At 38.0% G+C, this 24,131-nt stretch overlaps 1 protein-coding gene across 4 annotated transcripts in view; it reads left to right on the top strand.

Moving 5' to 3' along the window:
• EPS15 (epidermal growth factor receptor pathway substrate 15) overlaps positions 1–24,131 on the top strand; it is a 170,839-nt gene that overhangs the window by 12,195 nt on the left and 134,513 nt on the right. The window lies entirely within an intron of this gene.

Here is a 24,131-nt window from a genome sequence, read left to right as displayed (position 1 = left end):
TTCTCCTGCCTCAGCCTCCCAAGTAGCTGAGTTTACAGGCACCCGCCACCATGCCCGGCTAATTTTTGTATTTTTAGTAGAGATGGGTTTTCACCAAGTTGGCCAGACTGGACTTGAACTCCTGACCTCGCGATCTGCTTGCCTCAGCCTCCCAAAGTACTGGGATTACAGATGTGAGCCACTGTGACTGGCCTATTCTGTTTTCTTAAAGTGTTTTCCTATGTGGTCTTCATAAGCATCTTTTTAATGTCTTTGGAACATATAAATTGATTGTGTGCTTTATAGTTTAAGCCCTTACATGTACAGAAATTTTATATATGTCCACTATAATTAATGCTGTTTCAAATAACCTTTGCTCTATCATTTGATAAATTTTTTTCTATAGAGTTATATGTGGTACTTACTATGTAATTGAATTATTTTTCTCTGTATACATTTGAGTTTTGAAATTAAACTTAAGTGAAGTTTTAGTTTGTATTTTAAGATCTTGAATGATAAATCAGACAGCAGCAAAGGTTAACTCAAGCAATAATCTGAAAAATGCTATTCTGAAGGGATTAAAGTGAGCCTATTTAATTTGGTTGTAAAGGCCATTTATAGTTTGTCAAAGTTCACTTAGCATAGGAAATTGGCGTTAAAAGTTGTGAGCTTGAAGAAGATTGAAATATTTCAGTTTGTATATACAATTTTTACCCTTCTCTGCAGTCTGTGTTTCTTTCATTCTTAGTTTGTTCTCTACATTCTGTTCTATGTTTTTTTCTTCTTTTTTTTTTTTCTGGCACACTTTAATGCAGGGCCTTGTAAGATCTGGGGGTGGATTCCAGACCATCTGGCACTTCAGAATAGCTTGAAAACTTAACTCTATTGACTCTACTTTGAGCCATACTTGCTTGAAATGTCCTGGTTTGTTTCTCTGCTTGGCACATTTTCTGCTTTATACCCTGAGAGCTTTTTATGACTAATTTATTCCTTAGCACAGGAATTTTAAGAGTACCAGTTTTCATAGATTAAAGTGGACAAGACTTATTTCACTATAAACCTCACCAAAAAAACCCTCATAAAGAAAACTTTGCAATTTGTGTTTAAAGTAAGTGTATAATGATGTGAACACTTACTATTTGTTCGACAAATATTTACATATTTAAAATATTCAAAAATGGAATATTTTTAAGATATTGCTTAATAGTTCTTCTTTCATTATGAGGCTAGGTAGATAGGAAAGTGTAATTCTGCAAATTGTAAATTTACTGAGTTGATTTCTAGTCCTAGCTTTAAAATACTTTTTATGTCCAAATATGTGGAAGTACTTAATGTATAAAATATTTAAACATCGTTGGCCAGTTGTGGTGGCTTGCGCCTGTAATCCCAGCACTTTGGAAGGCTCTGGCGGGAGGATCACCTGAGCTCAGGAGTTCAAGACTAGCCTGGCAAACATGGTGAAACCCCACCTCTACTAAAAATACAAAAATTAGCCAGTTGTGGTGGCAGACAACTGTAATCCCAGCTATTTGAGAGGCCAAGGCAGGAGAATCTCTTAAACCTGGTAGGTGGAGGTTGTAGTGAGCTGAGATTGTGCCATTGCACTCCAGGCTGGGTAACAGAGCAACAGAATTCCATCTCAAATAAATACATAAATAAGAAGACCTCATCTCAAATAAATAAATAATTAAATATTTAAACATTGTTTACTTCTTAAGAGACTTTTTTTTCAGCTTTCTGCTCCATTGTTCTTTTCTAAATTTTTTACTTTTTAACAGCTTAATTGAAATGTAATTCATACACCATACAACTTACCCTGTGAAGTGTACAATTCAGTGGTTTTTAGTCTATTCATAGATACATGCAAACATAGCTTCAGTCAATTTTAGAACAATTTTATCATATCAGAAAGAAACTTGTACCCCTCAGCTATCACCCTCCTGTATTGCGTGCTTCCCCCAGCCTAAGCAACTGTTAATCTACTTTCTGTCTCTATAGAGTTTCCTATTCTGGACTTTGTATGAATGGAATAATATAATACATATACTCTTATGACTGCCTTCTATCACTTTTTGTGGTTTATCTACATTGGAGCAGGCATCAGTAATTCATTTCTTTTTATGGTTGAAAAATATTCCATTGTACGGTTATACCACATATTGTTTATTTATTCATTGATGGATATTTGGGTTATTTCTACCTTTTGGCTGTTATGAATAATGCTGTTATAAGCATTCATGTACAAGGTTTTGTGTGAATATATGTTTTCACTTCTCCTGGGCACATACCTGGTCATATGGAAACTTTATGTTTAATCATTTGAGGAATTGCTTTTTATTTTTTTGAGACAGAGTGTCACTCTCTCACCCAGGCTGGAGTAGAGTGGCGCAATCTCAGCTCACTACAACCTTTGCCTCCTGGGTTCAAGTGATTCTCCTATCTCAGCTTCTTGAGTAGCTTGGACTACAGGTATGCACCATGACACCTGGCTAATTTTTGTATATTTAGCAGAGACCAGGTTTCACCATGTTGTCCAGGCTGGTCTCAAACTCTTGGCCTCAAGTGATTCACCCGCTTCAGCCTCCCAAAGCACTGGAATTACAGGTGTGAGCCACCACTCCCCGCTGCTGACTGTTTTTAAAGCAGCTGCACCGTTTATATTTGTACCAGCAGTGTACGGGGATGAGAGTTTCTCTACATCTTCTCCGTAATTGTTATAAGCTGACTTTTTTATTTTGGCCACCCTAGTGGGGGTGAAGCAGTATCTCATTGTGTTTTCGATTTTCATTTCTCTGATGATTAATGATGTCAAGCATCTTTTTATGTGCTTATTAGCCATTTGTATGTCTTTTTTGGAGAATGTCTATTTATTTTCTTTGCCTGTTTTAAAATTGAGTTGTCTTTTTATTATTGAATTGTGAGAATTCTTTATGTGTTCTAGATAGAAGTCCTCATTAGATACATGGTTTGCAATTATTTTCTCCCATACCATGGATTATCTTTTTACTTTCTTGATGGTGTTCTTTGAAGTACTTTGAAGTTTTTAATTTAATTTTTTTTTGTTTTAAGACAGGGTCTTGCTCTGTTGCCCAGGCTGGAGTGCAGTGGTATGATCACACCTCACTGCAACCTTGACCTCCAGGGCTCAAGTGATCCTCCCACCTCAACCTCCCCAGTAGCTGGCACTACAAGCGCACACCACCTTGCCCAGCTAATTTTTTTGTAGTTTTTGTAGAGAAAGGGTTTTACCATGTTGCCCAGGCTAGTCTTGAACTCCTGGGCAGCGTGCTCTTTTTGGCCTCCCAAAGGGCTGGGATTACAGGCATAGGCCACCTTGCCTGGCCTGAAGTTTATAATTTTGATAAAGTCCACTTTATGTATATTTTTCTTTTGTTGCTTGTGCTTTTGGTGCCATAGCTGAGTCTTTTGGCAAATCTAAGGTCATGGAGATTTATCCCTCTGTTTTCTTTTAAGAGTTTTATAGTTTTAGCTGTTATAGCTAGGTCTTTGATCTATTTTGAATTAATTTTTATATATGGTGTGAAGTAAGGGTTCAACTTAATTTTTTTGCTAGCGAATATCTTATGCTTGTGGTGTGGTATTCCAGCACCATTTGTTGAAAAGACTATTCTTTCCACATTAAATGATCTTGGCAGTCTTGTCAATAATCAGTTTGACCATAGATTTAATTCTGACTCTTAATTCCATTCCACTGATCTATATGTCCTGTGCAGTACAACACTGTCTTGAGTATTGTTGTTTTGAAATACATTTTGAAATTGGGATGTGTTAGTCCTCTAACTTTGCTTTTTTATTTTTATTTTTTGTTGAGATGGAGTTTAGCTTCTGTTGCCCAGGCTGGAGTGCAGTGGTGTGATCTCGGCTCATTGCAACCTCTGCCTCCTGGGTTCAAGCGATTCTCCTGCCTCAGCTTCCTGAGTAGCTGGGATTACAGGGGCCCACAACCATGCCCAGCTAATTTTTGTATTTTAAGTACAGACGGGGTTTCACCATGTTGGCCAGGCTGGTCTTGAACTCCCGGCCTTAGGTGATCTGCCTACCTCAGCCTCCCAAAGTGCTGGCATTACAGGCGTGAGCCACCGTGCCTGGCCTACTTTGCTTTTTTTCATTCAAGATTGTTTTGGGTATTCCAGATTCCTTGCAATTCTATGAATTTTAGAATCAGCTTGCCAGTTTCTACAAAACAGTCAGTTGAAATTGTCATATAAATTACATTGAATCTATAGATTAGTTTGGGGAGTATTATCTTAACAAGGTCTTCTGATTTGTGAACGTGGGATGTTTTTCCAGTTTATTTTTTTTAATTTCGTTCAGTGTTTTATAGTTTTTAGAGCATAATAAGTCTTGTACTTATTTTGTTAAAGGTATAGCAAATAAATTGTTAATAAAACTATTTGATGCTATTGTGAATGGAATTGGTTTCTTCCTTTTTTTTTTTGAGACAGTCTCACTCTGTCACCCTGGCTGGAGTTCAGTGGCATAATCTTGGCTCTCTGCAACCTCTGCCTCCCAGGTTCAAGCAATTCTCCTGCCTCAGCCTCCCAAGTAGTTGGAATTACAGGTGCTCCCCGCTCCCCCCACCCAGCTCATTTTTGTGTTTTTAATATAGGCAGGGTTTCGCCATGTTGGCCACGCTTTTCTCAAACTTCTGACCTCAGGTGATCCACCTTCCTCAGCCTTCCAAAGTGCTGTGATTACAGGCAAGAGCCACTGCAGGGCCTGGAATTGATTTCTTAATTTCATTTTCAGATTGTTCATTGGAAGTGTATAAAAACAAAGTTAATTTTTTTTTTTTTGAGACGGAGTTTCGCTCTTGTTACCCAGGCTGGAGTGCAATGGCGCGATCTCTGCTCACCGCAACCTCCACCTCCTGGGTTCAGGCAATTCTCCTGCCTCAGCCTCCTGAGTAGCTGGGATTACAGGCATGCGCCACCTTGCCCAGCTAATTTTTGTATTTTTAGTAGAGACGGGGTTTCACCATGTTGACCAGGATGGTTTCAATCTCTTGACCTCGTGATCCACCCACCTCGGCCTCCCAAAGTGCTGGGATTACAGACGTGAGCCACTGCGCCCAGCAAGTTAATTTTTATACTGATTTTGTATCCCGTAACCATCTGAACATATTTATTCCTTAGGATTTTCTTTATTTAAGAACATGTCATCCACAAACACAGGTTTACTCCCTCCCCCATTCTAGATGCTGTTTATTCCTTGTTCTTGTCTGATTTCCCTGGCTAGAACCTCCAGTATAATAATGATTAGAAGTGGCAAGAGTGGACATCCTTTTCTTGTACATACATATGCTTTGAGGGAAAGCATACATGTGTATAATCAGTACCTCAAACGTGCCTTGTTCAGCCATGAAATAAAACTTAGTCTTATTTGAAAGGTTTTTTTTTTTTTTTAAAGTATTTATTTTTATTTACCACTATACTAATGCTTCCTTACCTGTAGTGAGGAAGAAGGAGTTTCTAAATTTTATTATTTATTTATGTTTGTTTGTTTGAGACAAGGTCTCTGTTGTTCAGCTGGAATTTAGTGGTGTGATTGTGGCTCACTGCAGCCTTGACCTCCTGTGCTGAAGTAATTCTGCCTCAGTCTCCCAAGTAACTGGGGCAACAGGTGTGCACCACCGCATCTGGCTAATTTGTTTGCTTTTTGTAAAGATGGGGGTCTCAAACTCCTAAGTGCAAGTGATTCTTCCATCCTTGGCCTCCCAAAGTTCTGGGATTACAGGCGTGAGCCACCTTACTTGGCCTGAGGGGGTTTTTTAATTCACATTTTAATTATGTTGCTTTAGAGAGGTTCTTGAGAGTGGTCCTTATACCATCAGCACCTGAAAACTTGTTTGAAATGTAGATTATTAGACCCTTCCCTGCAACTCTGGAAAGAACCAGAAACAAGGTGGAAAGTTCACTTAGCATTTTGCATGGTAAATGTAGTTTGTCTTAAAACTAACAATGCGGCTGGGTGCAGCCACTCATGCCTTTGGGAGGATGAGGAGGGCAGATCACCTGAGGTCACGAGTTTGAGACCAGCCTGGCCAATGTGGCGAAACACTATCTCTACTAAAAACACAAAAATTAGCTGGGTGTGGTGGTAGATGCCTGTAATCCCAGCTACTCGGGAGGCTGAGGCAGCAGAATTGCTTGAACCCAGGGAGCGGAGGTTGTAATGAACTGAGATTGTGCCACTGTACTCCAGCTTGGGCGACAGAGCAAGACTCGTCTCAGACAACAACAACAACAAAAACCCCAAAACTAATACTACTAATGAGTAACACATACAGGGTTTTACATTTATAGAACATGTAATTTTCATAAAGATTACTTATAGTACATTTTTTCTTTCTGTTGTGTTTTTTAATATATGAGGAAACAGCTCAGAGAGATTGTCAATTTTCTTTCTTTTTTTGACCTGGTTTCACTCTTGTTGCCCAAGCTGCAGTGCAGTAACGTGATATTGGCTGACTGTAACCTCCGTCTCCTGGGTTCAAGTAATTATCCTGCCTCAGCCTCCCAAGTAGCTGGGATTACAGGTGCCTGCCACCACACCTGGCTAATTTTTGTATTTTTAGTAGAGATGGGGTTTCACCATGTTGGCCAGGCTGGTCTTGAACTCCTGCCCCCAGGTGATCCTCCTGCCTCAGCCTTCCAAAGTGGTAGTATTACAGGCGTGAGCCACTGTGCCTGGCCAAGATTGTCAATTTTCTATTCTTTTGGGCAGTGATTAAAAGAATAGGTTCTGGCATTGTAGCATGGCTTAGGATTCTTCTTTTTTTTTTTTTTCTTTAAGTTGGAGTTTTGCTTTAGTTGTCCAGGCTGGAGTGCAGTGGTACGATCTCAGCTCACTGCAACCTCCACCTCCTGGTTTCAGTGATTCTCCTGCCTCAGCCTCCCAAGTAGCAGGGATTATAGGCACCTGCCGCCACACCTGGCTGTTTGTGTTTTAGTAGAAATGCAGCTTCACCTTGTTGGCCAGGCTGGTATTGAACTCCTGACCTCGGGTGATCCACCTACCTCAGTTGCCCAAAGTGCTGAGATTACAGGCATGAGCCACTGCACCCAGCTGGCTTAGAATTTTAATTCTACCATTTACTAGTTGTGTAAATTTCGGGAAGTCACTTAGTAATTTCTCTGTATATCACTTCTTGGCCATTTGGCTAAGATCATGTGTAATAATCTCTTTGTATTTCAAATTCTTTATATGTAAAATGCCTACTTTATAGAATTGTAAAGATTAAATGAGATGATACAAGTAAAGTGCTGAGAATAATGCCTAGCCCACAGCAAGTTCTTAATAAATAAAAACATTTGCTATTACAATTATTATTGGTCAAGAACACCCAGCCATGGCCCATTTCTCACAGCTTTCTTCTGTACATGATTTTTGCTGTACCCGAATTTCTCGTTCTCTCTTTTGCCTCCTTCATTCTACATATACCAGCTATCTTCTATCTGTGAAGCACTGGTCTCTGTACTGTGAATACATATGAACAAGACAAAGTCACTGGCTCCATGGATTTATATTTCTAGGGAGGGAGAGCAGCAGAAACAAATAGATAAGTATATCAGGTAGTGAGTGATAAGGAGCAATAAAGTAGGGTAAGGGAAGGGACATAAGGTACTGCTTTAGATAGGGTGGTCAGAAAGGGCCCTCTGAGGAGTCTTATTTGATCAGAAACTGAATAAATGAAGAAGTGAGCCATAGGAATGTCTGTGGAGATGTTTCTGGTAAAATGAATAGCAAACTTGAGGGGCATTGAGATAGGAGTGCTTTTCGTGGTTGCTTGAGTTGTTCCTTTAAGATTTGGTTTAGGTGTGACTTGTAAGCCCAGGCTTCTCTAGCTTTTTCTATATTAATTTTTTATGAAATAATTCAGACATGGCTTATATCAAGTCTTCTGACTCCCTTAGCTACCCTGGGTGCCATAGCAACCTTGTTTGCTCCCTATTTTTTACACTTAACCAGAATGGATTTTTATTACCTGTTTTTCCCACTAGAGTCTGAGTTCCCAGTATCAGGGACCGTGATTTCTTACATATTTTAGTATTCCCAGTTTCTAGGTATATCTGCACAACAGATGTTTAAATGAGTGATTAGTGAAAGAACAAATAAATAAGGTTTTCTTGACTTTATATTTCCTCAGTATATTTCTTTCTGTACTTTGTTTCTGCCTGGTAATACGCTTTATTTGAATACTTTGGCACTCAGCTTAGTACATCAAATACGATTTTGTGTTTAGCTATTATAATTTCTCTCTGTCTCTTTTTGTTTTCTTTGAGATGGAGTTTTGTTCTGTTGTCCAGGCTGGAGTGCAGTGGTAGTCTCACTGCAATCTCTGCCTATTGAGCTCAAATGGTCCCCCCCACCTCAGACAAAAAGTTTGTCCCATTTGCTCTATGTCAGAGTGCCAGCAGTTGTTTGATAAATGACTGATAGTTAGTATGTTAATACATTGAGTCTTCTGCTGAATCACATAGACCATATTATATAAGCCATATTTGCATGATATTCCAATAGGCCCTGAGCTAGAAGCTTTAAGCAAGTAGATGATTCTAAATATTCTTAACTTCCTGGCTCCTTTGCTTCAGCGGCACCTTAACAAGTCTAATTTTCCTGTATGTGTTTTAACCAGTTACTGTGTTTATTTTCAACTAGAAATGGAAACTGGTCTGATAATTATACCAAATACTTGAAATTCAGAGTGGATGAGTATTATCTCTGTACCCACGCTCCAAAATTATCCCTTCCTACAATTCCATAGTAGGAATTCTTATTCTTAGTACTTTCTAGATAGAGATTAAACAATAATAATTTCTAGTATACGTTAATTTTCTGCAGGTCTCCAAATCAGTAGGCTACTTTCAACAACATTTGCATTTTAAAAGAGTTTGCTAAGTTGGCTAAATGACAAATTAGTGGAATGTGTGTAGCTGAAGGTGATATACACTGCTATTATTTAACTACTCTCTAGGGACTAAAATAAAACAACACATCTTTTCACATTACAGTATAGGTAAGCCAAGGATTTCCCTGCCAAAAATTCTGTTGTTTGGCTGAAAAAATATGTTTTTTTATTCCCTGGCTTTTGGATTTATTTCCAGGAAAAGACAATGAAATGAAACACATGCTCATCATATGAAAATCATTCAGTGTAACACACTGCATTAATAAAATGAGGGATTAAAATCACATGATTATCTCAGCTGCAGAAAAAGCATTTGACAAAATTTAGCACCGTTTCATGATGAAAATAATGAACTAGCAATGAAAGAGAAATTTCTCAACATGATAAAAGCTACATTTGAAAAACCCACAGCTAGCATCATATTCAGTGAAGAAAGACTGACAGCCTTCCCCCTAAGATCAGGAGAAAGACAGGGATGCCTGCTTTCACCACGTCTATTCAACATAGTACTGGAAGTTCTAGACAGAGCAATCAGTCAAGAGAAAGAAAAAGCATCAAAAGTAGAACGAACCAAAATTATCTCTGTAGATGATGTGATTTGAATATTTTATTTATTGTAGTAAATAACATGAAATTTATATTTAAAGAACTTATAAGTGTACACTATTGTTAACCATAAGCACAATATTATACAGCAAATCTCTAGAACTTTTTCATCTTACATGACTGAAACTCTATGTCCCTTGAACAGCAACTTCCCATTCCCCTTTTCCCCCTGCACACAACCACTGTTCTACTTTCTGCTTCTATGAGTTTGGCTAATTCAGATATCTCATATAGGTGAAATCACACAGTATTTGTCCTTTTATAATTGGCTCATTTCACTTAGAGTACCATCTCCATGTTGTAGAGTATGGCACAATTTCCTTTTTTTTTTTTTTTTAATGGCTGGATAATATTCCATTGTATGTATGTACTACATTAAAAAAAATCCATTCATTGGCTGATAGGCATTTACTTTGTTTCTGGCTCTTGGCTATTGTGACTAATGATGAATATGGGAGTACAGATATCTCTTTGAGAACCAGTTGTCCATTCTTTTGTATAAATACATACAAGTGAGATTGCCAGATCATATGGTAGGTCTACTTTTTATTTTTTGAGGAACTTCTATATTTTTTTGACATGATTTTTTTAATATGTAGGAAACTCTAAAAGATTCATACTCAAAAATTGTTAGAGCTAATAAATTGAGCAAAGTTGCAGGATACAAGATAAGCACGCAAAATCATTTCCATACACTAGAATGAACAATTTAAAAAGAAAATCAATAAAAAAATCCCATTTTCAATAACATCAAAAAGTAAAATACTTTCTCTATAAATTTAACTAAGGAGACAAAAGAGTTGTACTCTGAATACTACAAAACATTGCTGGAATAAATTAGACATAAATAAATGGAAAGATATCACATGTTCATGGATTAGAAGATTTAATACTGTTAAGGTAACAATATTGTAGGCAAAGACAAAGCAGTCTACAGATTCAGTGCAGTCTCTATCAAAATCTGAGTGACACTTTCTGCAGAAATAAAACTCATTCTAGAATTCATATGGAATTTGAAGGGACCTCAAATAACTAATCTTGAAAAGGAAGAACAAAGTTGGAAGACCCACTCTTTGTGATTTCAAACCTTAATATCAAGCTACAGTAATCAAAACAGTGTAGTACTGGCAAAGGACAGACATGTAGGCCAACAGAATGGAATAGAGACTTCAGAAATAAATCCTTGTGTATCTGACGAAACGATTTTCAGCAGGAGTGCCAAGAACACACAATAGGGTAAGGACAGTGTTTTCAAAAAATGGTGTTGGAAAAACTGATATCCACATGTAAAAGAATGAAGTTGAATCCTTAACTGAAAAGGATCGATGACCTAAATGTAAGAGATAAAACCATGATACTCTTAAAAGAAAATATAGGAGGAAAGCTTCACGACATTGAATTTGGCAATGGTTTCTTGGATATGACACCAAAAACAATAAAAAATAGATACATTAGACTTCATCAAAATTAAAGAGCTCTGTGCATCAAAAGATACTATTGAGAGTGGAACGACAACCCATATGGGAGAATGGGAGAAAATATTTATAAATCATATATCTGATGGGGGCTTGTGTCTAGAATGTATAAAGAACTCTTGCAACTCAATGAAAAGACAAACTAATTTTAAATGGGCAAAGGACATGAGTAGACATGTCTCCAAAAAGATACATGGCTACTCACATGAAAAGATGCTCAACATCATTGGGGAAATGTGATAAAAAACATAATGATGCCAGGAGGAGGTGGCTCATGACCATAATCCCAGCACTTTGAGAGGCCAAGCACTTGAGCCTGGGGCTTTGAGATCAATCTGGGCAACATGAGACCTCATCTCTATTAAAAAAAAAAAAATTTTTTTTCTTTTTTTCCTGAGATGGAATTTTGCTCTGTTGCCCAGACTGGAATGCGGTGGCATGATCTCAACTCACTGCAACCTCTCTCCTGGATTCAAATGATTCTCCTGCCTTAGCCTCCCCAGTAGCTGGAATTACATGTGCCCATCACCATACCCTGCTAATTTTTTTGTATTTTTAGTAGAGATGGGGTTTCATCATGTTAGCCAGGCTGGTCTCAAACTCCTGACCTCAAGTGATTCACCCGCCTCAGCCTCCCATAGTGCTGGGATTACAGGTGTGAACCACCATGTCTGGTCTACACAATTTTTTTTTGAGATGGAATCTCACTCTGTCACCCAGGCTGGAGTGCAGTGGCGCAATCTTGGCTCACTGCAACCTCTGCCTTCTAGGTTCAAGCGATTCTCCTGCCTTAGCCTCCTGAGTAGCTGGGATTGCAGGTGCATGCCACCATGTCCAGCTAATTTATGTATTTTTAGTAGAGACAGGGTTTCAGCATGTTAGTCAGGCTGGTCTTGAACTCCTGACCTTGTGATCCACCCACCTTGGCCTCCCAAAGTGCTGGGATTATAGGCGTGAGCCACTGCATCCGGCCTGCAATTTTTTTTTTTTTTTAATTAGCTGGTGTGGTAGTGTACATCTTTAGTAGCAGCTACTTGGGAGGCTGAGGCGGGAGGATTGCTTGAGCTTGGGAGGTCAAGGCTGCAGTGAGCTGTGATCATGTCACTGCTCTCTAGTGTTGAGTGACAGAGCAAGATCCTTTTTCAAAATAAACCAAACCAACCACAATGAAATACCACTTCATACCCATTAGGGATGGCTATGATCAAACCAGTAACTAGCAACTATTGATGAGAATGTGGAGAAATGTAGTGCTAATAAGATTGTAAAATAGTGCAGCCACTGTGGAAAACAGTATGGCAATTCCTCAAAATTTTAAACGTTAGAATTACTGCATAATCACCATATAATCTAGCAATTTCATGTCTGAGTATATATCCAAAAGAATTGAAAGCAGTGACTTGAACAGATTTGTATACCAGTGTTTATAGCAGCAGCATTATTCACAGTAGCCATAAGGTAGAAATAACCCAAGTAGCCATTGACAGATGAATGGGTAAACAAAATGTGGTATATACATGCAACAAAATATTTTTGACTGTTAAGAAGGGATGAAATTCTGATACAGACTACCACAAGGAAAAATCTTGAAGAGTTTATCGTAAATGAAATAAGCCAAATGCAGAAAGACGAATATTGTATGACTCCATGTATATGTGGTACTTAGAATAGTCAAATTCATACAGACAGAAAGTAGAATAATTGGTAAGCAGGGATGGAAGAGGAGGGGTTGAAGGGGAGTTAGTGTTTAACATGTACAGATTTCCAGTTTGGGATGATGAAAAAGTTGTGGAAATGGATAGTGGAAATAGTTGCACAACAATGTGAATATACTTAGTGCCACTGAATTGTGTACTTGAAAATGTACAATTTTATGTGTATTTTACCATAATAAAAAAGTAAAAAAAAAAAATGAGAAAAGGACTTGAATAGACATTTCTCTGATTGCCAGTAAGCTCATGGGAAAATTTTCAGCATCATTAGTCATTAGGGAAATGCAAATTATAGTCACAATGAGAAGCCATTTTGTACCCATTAGGGTGGCTTTTATCAAAAAGAATGAATTTGGAGATACTGGAATCGATGTGGCTGACTGGTAGGAATGTAAAATGAGCTGATGGAAAACAGCATGCCAGTTCCTGAAAAAAATTCAAAATAAATGGTTCAGCAATTCCACTCCCAGCTGTCTACTCAAAAGAATTGAAAACAGGGACCCAAACACATACTTGTATACAATGTTTATAGCAGCATTATTCATCAGAGTCAAAAGGTAGAAATAACCCAAGTGTTCATCAAGAGCTGAATGAATTTTTAAAATATGTGGTGCATGCATACAATGGAAAAAGATTAAAATTATGATACATGCTACAACATGAAAAATCCTTGAAGACACCTTGAAATGATGTCCCTGGCCACAAAGGGCCAAATATTATGTTTCTTTTTATATGCATCTTTGTCTGTTTGTGCTGCTATAACAAATACCCAAAACTGGGCAATTTATAAAGAACAGAAATTTGTTTCTTCGAGTTTTGGAGGCCAGGAAGTCTAGGATCAAGGTGCTAGCAGATTCAGTGTCTGAGACGGACTGCTTTCTGCTTCCAAGATGATGCTTCTTTCTGTATCCTCATATGGTAGAAAGGCGGAAAAGGGATAAATGTTGTGTCCTCACATGGCAGAAGAGAAGAAAGGGCAAAAAAAAGGCAAGTGCTGTGCTGTGAGGACTCTCTTATGAGTACCTGAATGGCAGTCACAAGGGAGGAGCCCTTAGGACTTTATCACCCCTCAATGGCCCCACCTCTTAATACTATTGCATTGGAGATTAAGTTTCAACATGAATTTTGTGGGGACACAAACATTCAAACCGTAGCTATAAGGTATTCAAAACAGGCAAATTCAGAAAGGCAGTAATAGAAATGTGTTTACCAGGTGATTGGGGGTGAGAGGAATGAGGAGCCTTTGTATAATGAGTACAAAGATTGGAAAAAATCTGGAAACAAATACAGATGCTTCTCAACGTACGGTAAGGTTGCATCCTGATAAACTCATAGTAAGTTGAAAATATCATGTGTCAAAAATGCTTTCAATATGCCCAACTTACCAAACATCATAGCTTAGTCTAGCCTACCCTAAACGTGCTTAGAACACTTACGTTAGCCTACAGTTGGGCAAAATCATCTAACATAAAGTCTGTTTTATAATAAAATATTGAACATCTCATGTAATTTATTTAATACTGAAGGTGAAAAACAGTGGTTGTATGGGTACTTGAAGTATGGTTTCTACTGAATGCTTATTGCTTTTGTCCTATCAATGTTAAAAAATTGTTAAGTTGAACCATTGTAAATTGGGGACCAATTGGTGAAGGTTACACAACGTTGTGAATTTATTTAATATCACTGAGCAATCCACCTAAGATCATATCATCAATGAAAATGTATGAACCATTTGAAATATATGGGTATGTGGGTGTTTCTTTAGGTCTGTTTCTTCCATTGTACTTTTATGAGTTGGATAAGTGAACTTATCAATGGTCAGGCAGAATTTTTTGAGAATAAAGGCATAAAATCCAAATATAGAGAAATCGCATTATTATTTTATTGACTAGTTGGAAAAGGGGTTTATTTTTTTTCCTAATTATAAATCTATATGTCATTATTTGAATCTCTGTCACCTTTTTACTTCACAATACACACTAAAATTTTAAGTGGCTGATTTAAGTGATATTTTTCACTGCTGCCAGAGACTATTGCAAAGATATGTGTGATTTAACGAATATTTGTATGTCATGGTACTTCTAAGATGCATGAATTGGGTATAGGCCTATTCAAGCTGCCTTACTTGGCTGATTAATGAGTATTTCTCACCCTTTGTTGTATGCTCGTAAGTGAATCATCATATGCACCATATCCATGTATCATTTTGAGGGCATAAGGTCATATTCAGCTTTTTCTTTGTGTTTGGGATGATTAACTTTTTTGTGACTTGGGACAAGTTATCTTTTTCCTTTTAGGTTCATCTAATTTGAAAAAAGGATTTTCTCCTCAATTTTAATACCCTGTTTTATTTTCTCCTTCTTAAAATGGATGACAATGACAAAAGAAATGTGCTAGCTGACTGGTTACAGGAGTTAGTTGTGATGGCAGCCATCATTGCTCTGCATGCATGTACTTGGTTGTACATGGAAATATTCATCAAATGTTATTTCAGTTGAGTTGCATTGGTAAAACTACATGAAGTTTAACTTAAATTTGAACTCCTAAGTGTCTTCTAAAAAATATTCTCTATGCAACATTGAATAGCTTTTTTTCTGTATGCAGAAGATTTCTTGTTATTCAGTTACTCTTTTCATTCTTTCATTTTGTCCACTTGTAAAATATTTATTATCTTCTATGTGTCAAGTACCATTCAGGGTACAGGGCACTGAGAAAAAAATTCTAGAACTCAGAATTGAAGTGTCCATCGTCATATGTCACATACTAGACATTAGACGGTAGTAATTGCTAAACTCTTGGAGAACATTATAGAATTTTAAAAGCTAAGTGAGATGTTGATATGTTATCAAATGACTGTTACTCAAGTTCTCACTATAATCGAGTGAATTTTAAAAATTAACAGTTTAAGCAAATAGAAAAAGGGAAATATAACAGAAGACTGCAGCATTTTAAAATATTTCTTTTTTTTTTTTTTGAGACGGAGTTTCGCTCTTGTTACCCAGGCTGGAGTGCAATGGCGCGATCTCAGCTCACCGCAACCTCTGCCTCCTGGGTTCAGGCAATTCTCCTGCCTCAGCCTCCTGAGTAGCTGGGATTACAGGCACGCGCCACCATGCCCAGCTAATTTTTTGTATTTTTAGTAGAGACGGGGTTTCACCATGTTTACCAGGATGGTCTCGATCTCTTGACCTTGTGATCCACCCGCCTCGGCCTCCCAAAGTGCTGGGATTACAGGCGTGAGCCACCGTGCTCGGCCAAAATATTTCTTTATACTCACTTTAATATCAGTGTTAGAAGTGAGGCCTAAATTATAGGAAGCAGGAAGTCTGTCTTTAGAATTTGAATGTGACTTAATGTTTGATTGTGATACTAGGGGAAAATGATGAATAAATGTATGTAATTGTAGGTGAATAAGAAGAATTCTTTTAAATTATCTGTTCATTTGGTAATATTTTTTAAAATGGAAGGTGGCACTTACAACTAAAGGTTTCTTAGAATTGGGGAAATGTTGTGTACTTCTCTGAGTATTATGATGTTCAAATGTTACAATTCATATGAAAGAGATTATAGGATAATGGGGAAGATGATAACATTGATTATAAAGGCAACAAACCTAATGATTAGGAGTGAAAGTCTTGGAATCAGACTTCTTGGATTTGAATCCTGTTACCAACACTTAAATAGGTGTGTAACTTTGAGTCAGTTACTCAGTTAATTAATGTCTTATTTTCCTCATCTGTTAAATGGATATAATAGTATGTGCCTCAGGTTAAATGGGCTTAATGTGTAAGTGCTTAGACTAGTACTTGGAGTATAGGAAATGTTTAATAAGATCCAATATATTTTGTTAGGAAGCTGTGAAACACTATGTGTATGATTTTAAAATGTGCTATTTAAGTTTGTATTTTACAGTTCAACTTGCCATTTTGAAAAGCAACATTTGGCCGGGCACAGTGGCTCAAGCCTGTAATCCCAGCACTTTGGGAGGCCGAGGTGGGCGGATCACCTGAGGTCGGGAGTTCGAAACCAGTCTGACCAACATGGAGAAACCCCGTCTCTACTAAAAATAGAAAAAAATTACCCGGGTGTGGTGGTGCGTGCCTGAAATCCCAGCTACTTGGGAGGCTGAGGCAGGAGAATCCCTTGAACTCGGGAGGTGGGGGTTGTAGTGAGCTGAGATCGCGCCATTGCACTCCAGCCTGGGCAACAAGAGCAAAACTCCATCTCAAAAAATAAATAAATAGGCCGGGCGCGGTGGCTCACGCCTGTAATCCCAGCACTTTGGGAGGCCAAGGTGGGCGGATCACGAGGTCAAGAGATCGAGACTATCCTGGCCAACATGGTGAAAGCCCGTCTCTACTAAAAATACAAAAAATAGCCGGGCATGGTGGCACGTGCCTGTGGTCCCAGCTACTCGGGAGGCTGAGGCGGAACAATCGCTTGAACCCAGGAGGTGGAGGTTGCAATGAGCCGAGATTGTGCCACTGCACTCCAGCCTGGTGATAGAGCAAGACTCCGTTCCATGAATGAATGAATGAATGAATGAATGAATGAATGTTTGCCAGAAAGAATTGAGGTTACTGATTGTTATGAGTTGAATTATGTTCCTTCAAAGTTTGTATGTTGAAGTCCCAACCCCCAGTACTGGAGAATGTGACAATACTTGGATATAACATTGTTGCACATTTAATTGGTTAAGTTTTTATGAAGTAGAGTGGGCCACAAATCTAGTATGACTGTTGTCCTTATAAAAAGGGAAATTTGAATGCAGGCATATACACAGGGAGAATGGCATGGGAAGATTGGAGGTAGGCTGCCACAAGCCAAGGAACTACCAAGAGTAGGAGAGAGGCCTGGAACAGATCCTTCCCTAATGCCTTCTGGCTTCCAGATTGTGAGACAGTAAATTTCTGTTCTGAGCCATCTAGTTTGTGGTGCTTTGTTATGGCCCTTGCAGACACAGTGATCATGAATTTATAATAGTGTTCTACCTTGTTGAGTGGCTTTCTCAGTTGCAGCATCAAAGAAAAGTTGTTAGATGGGTTCATTCAGGCTTGGGATTTTGCTGTTTTTTGTGTCATAAGACAAGAGGAGCAAGGAAATTTAGGTCATTGGTAGGAGGATTATTGAAATGATGGATTATAGAATCTAAACTGAATAAGGTAGGAGGGAAAGTAAAATAGAGAGGGCCTGAGGGATCAAAGTCTATTGGGCCCATGGGTAAGAGGTTTTATAGAGGTCAAAGGATGATAACCTGGAAGAAGAGATTGTGTTTGGAGAACAAGGTGCTTGAAATAGTGATTTAGGAGGTGGAGCACTTTTGGATGAAGATAGAGGGGCCAGGAAAGATTTTACTATGGGATAATGAGGGTGACTGGGTCATGACCTGTATGCTGTTAATCCTGTGTGTTGGAGAGGTTCTTGGAGTTAAAGAGGTCAAGGAAATAAGAAGCTGGGTTGTTGGATGACTTGTGCAAATTGATACTGAAAGTACTAAATTTGATGGAGGGTTGGGGTGGAGATGATAGTGAGCCACCAAAGCCTTAGATGAATGAGGTAGAGACCAGGAGGTTGAAAGTTAACATGAAAAGGAAGAGGAGAGAGTAATTTAGTTGAAAGTTAAGAGCCTCGGCTGGGCATGGTGGCTCACGCCTAGAATCCCAGCATTTTGGGAGGCTGAGCCGGGTGGATCACCTGAGATCAGGAGTTCGAGATCAGCCTGGCCAACATGGTGAAACCCCGTTTCTACTAAAAAAACACAAAAATTAGCCAGGCATGGTGGTATGCATCTGTAATCCCAGCTACTCAGGAGGCTGAGGCAGGAGAATTGCTTGAACCTGGAAGGCTGAGGTTGCAGTGAGACGAGATCATGCCATTGCACTCCAGCCCAGGAGACAGAGTGAGACTCCATCTCAAAAAAAAAAAAAAAAAAAAAAAGGTAAGAGCCTCAAAAGAATAGAGCTTTATTTTGTTTTTGTTTTTTTAAAACGAGAAGTTAAATGGTGTAATGTGGACAAGCTGCTGGTGAGCAAAGAGGAGTTTATTCACACTTCTAAAACTTGAGATAGGCAGGTTGTTAAACCCTGACAGCTGCCATTTGAGGAGGCTACAAAGGAGGTGAGAGGATTTTTATAAATTCATGTATTAGTCATTTGTGCTTAAAGATCATGCTTCTTCCACTCATCTCTGTTTTTTTGGCCTACCTAGAATGACATATATAGAGCTCACTAAGTCTTCTGATGAAAGACCAAAGCTATACTTTGTGTTCATTCTGTCTCTGTTCCACCTAGATTTTTTTATCAAATTGAATTGGATTCAATTAAAAACTAGCTCATTACTGGTTTGAGTTGCTGGTATGGTCTTTACATCCATTGTTTTTCAGGAGTAGTATCTTCTGTACTATCTCTTTGAAATTCTTTCATCTATTCTAAAGTCTCTTTCTTCTTTCAGTTTTGATAATCTTCAAAGCAAATATATTCTTTTATCTAAATTTTGAAAACTTTCTTTGTTTCTCTTTCTTTTCTTTGTCTCTCTCTTTTCTTTCTTGTGCTCGCCATCTCAGTTCACTGCAACCTCTGCCTCCCAGGTGCAAGCAATTCTCCTGCCTCAGCCTCTGGAGTAGCTGGAATTACAGGCATGTTCCACCATGCCCGCCTAATTTTGTATTTTTAGTAGGGACGGGGTTTCTCCATGTTGGTCAGGCTGGTCTCAAATTCTTGACCTCAGGTGATCTGCTTGCCTTGGCCTCCCAAAGTACTGGGATTACAGGCATGAGCCACTGCGCTCAGTGAAAACTTCCTTTAGAATACTGTACTTACAGTATTCCTGGTCTTTGCCTGCTAAATATGTTATCAATTTATAATCATTTGTTATGAAACAAACATGAGATGTTAGCATGTTTGCAGAACTTTTACATTTTGCATTACAACTTTTACAAGAATATACGCTCTTGAGGGCAGGAGCCCTATCTGATTATTATAACTTCATATACCTCAACCTATTGTCCTGTACCTGGAAAGCATCCAGTTTATGTTTATTAAATTGTTAAATGAGGGCTAGGCACTGTGGCTCACTCCTGTAATCTCAGCACTTTGGGAGACCGAGGCAGGTGGATCACTTGAATCCAGGAGTTCGAGACCAGCCTGGGCAACATGGCGAAACCCCATCTATACAAAAAATACAAAAATGAGCTGGATGTGGTCCCAGCTACTTCGGAGGCGGAGAGAAGAATCACTTGAGCCCGGAAGGTGGAGGCTGCAGTGAGCTGGGACTGTGGCACTGCACTCCAGCCCGGGCAACAGAGCAACACCCTGTCTTAAAATAAATACATAAATAAGTGAGTTGGGAATTACAGAGTAAGGATAATACTGTGCATTCTGTAAGGAAACTGTTCAAATGGCTGCTTTTGTTTCCTTGAGTGCCCGCCCTCCTCAGCTCTAAAGGTGAGGACTGCCCAGGTGATTTGCTTTTCTCCGCTCTCCCATGCCTTCCACCCTAGCTTTAGAGTTGTTCTTCCTTGAATTTCTCTATTACTGGCTTTTTGCAAACAGCTTCTAATTTCTATTTTCCTTGTCAGTTTGGATTACTGTTGATCACTACTGCTTCTTCTTATGTTTCATTCTTCTGTTTACTATTAGTATTCATCCTGTTTTCTTTTTTATTGTAAAATAATATACAAGCCTTTTCTAGATATTGAAAGCCTAGCAGAAGCTTTTAAGTATCCTATCCTGTAAATTATAAACTAATGTGTATAAAAAACCTAGGCTCTTCTTGGTGTATTCATTTTAGTACTTTGGCCTTAGGAGTTGAAGATGGGAGTTGAAACGCTGTGGTGGCTAGTCTCCATTTTGATTCCTCAACCCACTTGAAAATGGAGTATTAGAAGGTGGAATTCTAAGTAGTTGAATTTTTATGTGTTAATACGTAAAAATAAAAAAATTAGCGGGCCGTGGTGGTGTGCACCTGTAGTCTAAACTACTCAGGAGGCTGAGGCTGGAGAATTGCTTGAACCAGGGAGGTAGAGATTGCAGTGAACCAAGATTGCACTGTTGCGCTCCAACCTGGGTAACATGGGAGACTCCATTTAAAAAATTGTGTGTATGTATGTATGTGTGTGTGTGTGTGTGTGTGTGTGTATACTAGGCTATACTTTTATAGTAATTTTTTTCTTAGTGAAGTTTATTATATTTACATTTCTAAAGCTATATATGTAATTATAATACATTTTTTCTTAAAAATTGCAGTTCCTTTTTTTTTTCTTTTGTTTTTGTTACATTAGTTAGGATATTGGTTCAAACCAAAATCACAGTCTGTCTCAAGTAACAATCCAAGTAGGGTAAATGGTGTAGAGTGCTGTAGGAGCTTCATGATGGTGTCAGGGACTCAGGCTTTTTTTTTTCTCGTGTTGCTGTGTTTTTCTCAACCATGTTTTCCATTTCAATCCAAGATAGCTTCTCCAGATTCTGTCACTATATCTGTATTTTAGCCAGCTACAAGAAGGGTTAGGAGTCAGAAGGCATTTCCTTTCTCTTTAGATGCACATCCTGGGAATTAGACACATTTCTTTTATCATTCCATTGATGAATAACTGAGATTGCAAGAGAGGCTGGGAAATATAGATTTAAGCTAGGCATCTGTATGTAAAGCTTAGGGGCACTATTACTAGAGAAAGGGAGAGGCCAGGTGTAGTGGCTCATTCCTGTAATTCCAGCTACTTAGAAGGCTGAGACAGGTAGCAGGAAGATTGCTTAAGCCCAGGAGTTTGAGGCTGCAGTGTGAGTAGTGTACCACTGCACTTCAGCCACGACAGAGTGGGATCCTGTCTCAGAAACAACCAACCAGATCAGGAAACAGGGTTTTCAAAGAGGTAAGATAAGCTTTTCAAGATCACTTACCTAAGAAGTAGTAGAGTGGGCTTTGAATATAGGCCTATCTGATACCAAAGTCTGAGTTTTTCTTTTTTTCTTTTTTTCTTTCTTTTTTTTTTTTTTTAACAAAACTTTATTGCTTTCTAGCATTTCTTGTTTACAGGGGTTTAACATTTTTTCAGACTAGTAAGAAATAGCAGTGGACTCTTTCAGAAGAATTCTGACATTTATGAATATGATATAGGTAATGAATAATTGCTTTTAAATTGTAATAACAATTTTAAAAGGTCAGATTTTGATTTTGACAGTTGAAGTTAAAATTTTCCTTTAGGAATTAATTTGGCTGTTAAAAATTCACATGCAATTTTTTATACGGATCAGATTTGGGGATTTCTATATTTTTCTACAAATTGAAAATAGCCTTATTATTTCATTCTTATTATGTAATTAGGACTTGTTTATTCTCAAAGAGTTTCCAGAGACTGCAAAGTAGTATGAAGAAGAATGTAAAAATCATTTACTATCTTGCTATCCAGAGATCATCACTGTTACCATTTAAGCTATATCTTTCATTTTTTTCCTCTGTGCATTCATTATATGTGATTTTTTTTTTTTTTTTAGTCTAAAAAGTGATCATGTTTGTAGTCTGACAATAACAACAAAAGCCAATTTTACTGATACACACAGAAAACACTTTTTGGTCATCTTGCTTGATAACTGATTTGGCACTTTGGATGGCTTTTTCCATTCTCACTTAGCTGTATCACATTAGTATAGTAATCAGCACAGGGTATACTTTAGAACACTTTGGTGAGCTAATGTCTTCTATGTGTTTAGGTAGTAACCAATGAACCTGTAGTGTGAGGATTAATAAGGCACAGTTTGGAGATCAGGATTTCTTACTGTGTATGAGGTTTTTTCCCCCTGTATTCTAAAAATCCAATTAAAATTAACTTTTTATTATTGAGGGAACATATTTAATTTGCTTTCTTTAGCAAACTATTTATACTTTTGTCAAAAATAAGTAGATGACTATATAATTGTTCATTCAAACTGGTACATTTTTGAGAATGAAAGTGGGCACTACAAATATTTAAAATTCTATATATTTTTGGAATATTTACTTTTTTCAACCATTAAAATAATTTTTATTGCATTAGTAGGTCACTAAAATAGCTTTGTTTAAAGTTTTTTTCAAAAATAAAATTTTCTAAAACATTTTGTTGTACATTAGAACAAAGTTTTTACATGGACTTCAGTTGAATATTTAAAAACAAACTTTTTGGTAATAACTATATTTTTATGAGTTTCTCGGTCAAATCTGTCACTAATATTGTGTCACTGATACTTTTCTGAACAATATAATGATTTACCATATGGTTTTTCTAGTTTTCATTTTTTCGTAAAATTGCATATTTTGTAGTTACATTTTAACTTTGTGATTGTTAACTTCTACAGTTGATGCTTCTTTGAAATCAATATTTTAGTTGCTCATATGCTTTATATATGTGCTGCTGTACCCAGTTAGCTTAGGAAAAATTTTGCTAGATGGAGAATTCTTAATTCTAATTTTTTTCTTATTGAAAATTATAGGCTGGGCATGTTGGCTCACGCCTGTAGTCCCAGCATTTTCAGAGGCCAAGACAGGTGGATCACCTGAGGTCAGGAGTTCGAGATCAGCCTGGCCAACATGATGAAACCCCCATCTCTGCTAAAAATACAAAAACAATTAGCCTGGTGTCGTGGCAGGTGCCTGTAATCCCAGCTACTCAGGAAGCTGAGGCAACAGAATTGCAAGAAAAGAAAATTATAAATATATCAGTCCCAGTATTTTCACAGGCAATGTCTTTTTGCCTTTATTAAAGGTACTCTCTCTTTTAACTTTTCATTTTTTCTTATTATACTTTAAGTTCTGGGGTACATGTGCAGAACGCGCAGGTTTGTTACATAGGTATACATGTGCCATAGTGGTTTGCTGCATCCATCACCCTATCATCTGCATTAGGTATTTCTCCTTTTCATTTTTTATAGAGACAGAATCTTGCTATATTGTCTAGTCTAGTCACAAGATACTCTCTTTGATACAAATAAGTTGTCCCTATTTTTGATTATTTTACATGTTCCACTAGATTTAAGTGTTGCAAAATTGTAGGCCTTCTGTAATTTTTTTTTTTTTTTTGAGATGGAGTCTCGCTCTTGTTTCCCAGGCTGGAGTGCAATGGCGTGATCTCAGCTCACTGCTACCTCCCTCTCCCGGCTTCAAATAATTCTCCTGCCTCAGCTTCCCTGGTAGCTAGGATTACAGGTGCCTGCCACCATGTCCAGCTATTTTTTTTGTAGAGACGGTCTTGTCATGTTGGCCAGGCTGGTCTCAAACTCCTGACCTCAGCTGATCCACCCGCCTCAGCCTCTCAAAGTGTTGAGATTACAGGTGTGAGCCACTGTGCCTAGCCTGTAATTTTCTTCCTTCTATTTAAAAATGGAAAGACTTAGCCGGGTGCAGAGGCTCACGCCTGTAATGTCAACAGACATTGAAATTGGGAGATTGGAAGGCTGAGGT

The sequence above is a fragment of the Aotus nancymaae genome, unplaced genomic scaffold, assembly GCF_030222135.1.
Source record: "Aotus nancymaae isolate 86718 unplaced genomic scaffold, 86718_ANA_hifiasm-v0.15.2.pri h1tg000007l, whole genome shotgun sequence".
In the NCBI taxonomy this organism is placed as follows: Eukaryota; Metazoa; Chordata; class Mammalia; order Primates; family Aotidae; genus Aotus; species Aotus nancymaae.
Note: the sequence above shows the minus strand (reverse complement) of the source record. Positions and strands in the feature narration are given on the sequence as shown.